General features: G+C 44.6%; 1 pseudogene; it reads right to left on the bottom strand.

The window, feature by feature from the left end:
* Positions 1-3,457: 3,457 nt before the first annotated feature.
* LOC135275952 (U6 spliceosomal RNA) lies at positions 3,458-3,557 on the bottom strand (annotated as a pseudogene).
* Positions 3,558-3,885: the final 328 nt, after the last annotated feature.

Raw genomic sequence — 3,885 nt, 5'->3', positions numbered from 1 at the left:
TCAAGCCTGGCTTCCTAGGAGTTGCACCTGGGTCAGAGCATTTTTTACTCAGTGTTTGGTCAGCGGTTGTGTTTAAGCCCCTCAAGTTACTGAGGCTTCCCTGTGCTGCAGGATTTGATGGAGACTTAGAGAAGTCTTTGGAGTCTGCTCCACGCCCTGCCCAGATGGCTGCTGGCTGGGTGCAGCCTGGCACATGTGCACTGCCTTCCCAGCCAGAGAATGGGCTGTGATTCAGGAGGCCTCTCCTTGCCTCCTTCCTGCTTCTCTCTTCTATTAAACTTCTGGCCGCTCTGCTGTTTTTCTTGTGGCAGAGCTACTACCCTCCTCTCAATTACTCTCCACCAAGATCCGCATTGTTTTTGATAACACTCTTAGGCGTGGAGCTCTCCATTCTGTGTTCCAAAGTCAGTCCCTCAGGCAGAGCTGCTGGGCTCTTTGTCAGCTTGGCTTGCCTTTCCCACCCCAGGCAGAACCTGTGCAAGACTGCAAGGAGCTGGGGTCAGGGACCCACTCTCCCTGGAGTGATGACGCCCCGACCTGGAAGTGCGTACTAGGGGTGGGGGCTGTGGCAGCTGTGGATAAGCCCACTCTTCTTGACTTATCCCTTGCAGTGTGGAACCTCCCTACTACAAGTGAGTGAGCTGGGGTGGGGGTGACAGGGCCCTAGTATTCTCAGCCTGCTTCACCTGGAGTAGAAATTCTACCCTACAAGCAAGGGAGGCAAGATGGGGAAAGGGAGGTTGGTACTGCCCAGAATAGAGCTTCTGCAACACAGGGCTGGGGGCAGGAGGGGTGAAACCATAGCCCCAGACTGGCAGGAGGAAAGCGGGGATGAAAAGAGAGCCCCATCTTCTCGGCCACACCTGTCCAGAGTCGAGGGTGCAGAACAGGCAGCACTTCCATTAACCCTGAGCTGGGGTGCAGTGGGTAAGGAAGCAGGAGGTGGCTCAAATGCCACAGACTCTCACCTTTCCTATAAAGATTTAATATATTTTCTTGGAAGACTTTTTCTCCACTTCCTGTATACCCTTCGAACAATTTCCAGGGGCTTTAAATTACTGCCTTTTTATGATTTTCACCACTCGAGTTGTGTTTTGCTGGAGAGAGGGTCTGCTGAGCTTGCTTCCCCATTCTGAATGTCGCGTCCCCCACGGATTTTTTTTTATCCTCCATATTTGATTGGCTTGATGGTCCTTTGACAGCTCCATTTGGAGGAATGAAAGCTAAGAAAGTCATTACGGGCCAAAGGATGGGAAGTAATGGCTTGTGGATGTTGCCTGCAAATAGCAGTTGCTTAATGCAAACTCTGGTTGCCTCTTAAAATTTCAAATGATGTCATATTTTCTCCTCTCCACCCTCAAAAGTTATCACAACAGAAGGCTGGTAGCTCACTTTCATTTCATATCACAAATAAGTGACATACAGTATTTTCAAGTTGGAAGGAGACATCAAACAAATGAGGAAATAAGTCCCAGGAGGACTGGACTTGCTATTCTAGTTTTCCAATTTTTGTATGAAATAGGAAATGGTAGTCAAACAACAAATGATGTCTTTAAAATGGTATTTTCAAATCGAGTACTGGTTCTGGAGAGCACAGATTATTTATAACTCAGCAGGGTCATAGCAGGCTTTATATTCTCCAAAGAATGCATTTTCTTTCCTGAGGCAGAGGCCCTGGACAAAGAGCTGAATCAAGACATTCCTCCACATCAGCAACAATTTGGAAGTTCAGTTCAAATACAATCTGTAATCTAAAGAACTCAGATGCAACATTTTTAAACAGATAGTGCTCTACTTAAAAAGTTATGTCAGTTCTGTTTTAAAAAGAAAAATAACTAATATCATATTAAGAAATATTTATTTATTTATTTATTTATTTTTTTTTTTTTTTAGATGGAGTTTCGCTCTTGTTGCCAGATTACAGTGCAATGGCACAATCCCGGCTTACTGCAAACTTTGCCTCCCGGGTTCAAGAGATTCTCCCGCCTCAGCCTCCCGAGTAGCTGGGATTACAGGCATGTGTCACCACACCTGGTTAATTTTGTATTTTTTAGTAGACACAGGGTTTCACCAGGTTGGTCAGGCTGGTCTCGAACTCTTGACCTCAGGTGATCCGTCAGTCTCGGCCTCCCAAAGTACTGGGATCACAGGCGTGAGCCACTACACCCAGCCAAGAAATATTTCTTTGAGGATAACAAAAGGATAATGTTTAATCATCTATGCCATACTCATTCCACTGGGATAGTACTGTCTGAGTCTGAGAAGTTGTGAATTAATTTTTTAAAAATGAACATAACTCTAATGGTGTACTTTAATATATTTTCATTCACAGAGCTCCCTTTTGTTTTACTTACATAGGAGTGTTGTATATTGATACAACCATAGCTTATTCAAGATAATTTTAATAATTTTGTCCATTCCCATGATCATTTGCTCCTCAGCACAAGTTACTGGGCAACTGTCTCCTAATGCTTAATAGCATTCTGCAAAACATTTAGAAGGAATAGTGTTCCAGAACACCACAGGACGCTGAGTGTAGCTTCTGGGGAAACTGAGGCACAAGATTAAATGATTTCTCCCCAAGGCTTAGAGTCAATAACTGGCAGAGATAAAACTAGAACCGAAGTCTCCCAACTTCCCATGAAGGCCCTGTGTTGAGCAGGGCACAGTGTATGCGGAAATGCCATACAAGAATACAAGATGGGCAAAGGACATTTAAAAACAACAACGTCATTTTTGGACTTTCAGTTTATTGGGTTTTCATATTCCCTAAGTTCTATAATTCTACTTATTATATTTTCTTTTTTTTTTGAGACAAAGTCTCACTCTGTTGCCTAGGCTGGAGTGCAGTGGCACGATCTTGGTTCACTGCAACCTCTGACTCCCGGGTTCAAATGATTCTCATGCCTCAGCACCCTGAGTAGCTGGGATTACAGGCATGAGCCAGCACCCCAGGTGTTTTTTGTATATATATATATTTTTTTGTTTGTTTTGTTTGTTTGTTTGTTTGTTTTTGAGACAGAGTTTCGCTCTTGTTACCCAGGCTGGAGTGCAATGGCGCGATCTCGGCTCACCGCAACCTCCGCCTCCTGGGTTCAGGCAATTCTCCTGCCTCAGCCTCCTGAGTAGCTGGGATTACAGGCACGCGCCACTATGCCCAGCTAATTTTTTGTATTTTTAGTAGAGACAGGGTTTCACCATGTTGACCAGGATGGTCTCGATCTCTTGACCTCGTGATCCACCTGCCTTGGCCTCCCAAAGTGCTGGGATTACAGGCTTGAGCCACCGCGCCCGGCCTGTTTTTTGTATTTTTAATAGAGATGGGGTTTTACCTTGTTGGCCAGGCTGATCTCAAACTCCTGATCTCAAGTGATCTGCCTGCCTCAGCCTCCCCAAGTGTTGGGATTACAGGCGTGAGCCACCGAGCCCGGCCAATGTTTTAATATAAAAAATTGTTTTAAATTTAACTCACTTCATGAATTTTCATGTTATCTTTGCACAGGGGCCATGCCAATCTTTAAACTGTTCCAGTTTTAGAATATGTGCTGCCGAAGCAAGAGCTGTAAATTTTATCTTACCACAATCCTTTGAAGTGGAAAGTAGTAACAGTAGGAGTACTAACAGTGGAAGTTGGGAGACTTGGGCGTTTTACCTCTGTCAGTTACTGACTCTAAACCTTGGGGAAAAATCGTTTAATCTTCCTGTGCCTCAGTTTCCCCAGAAGCTACACTCAGCATCCTGTGGTGTTCTAGAACACCATTCCTTCTAAATGTTTTGCAGAATGCTATTAAGCATTAAGAGTGGTAGGGTATTCTAGCTTCATTTTGGAGGTGAGGAAACCAGGCCATCTGCATATTTACTGATTTGGTCAGCATCAGACAGTCA

This window comes from Aotus nancymaae, unplaced genomic scaffold (genome assembly GCF_030222135.1).
Source record: "Aotus nancymaae isolate 86718 unplaced genomic scaffold, 86718_ANA_hifiasm-v0.15.2.pri h1tg000019l, whole genome shotgun sequence".
Lineage (NCBI taxonomy): Eukaryota > Metazoa > Chordata > Mammalia > Primates > Aotidae > Aotus > Aotus nancymaae.
The sequence above is the reverse complement of the archived record's forward strand: the minus strand, read 5'-3'. Positions and strand labels throughout refer to the sequence as shown.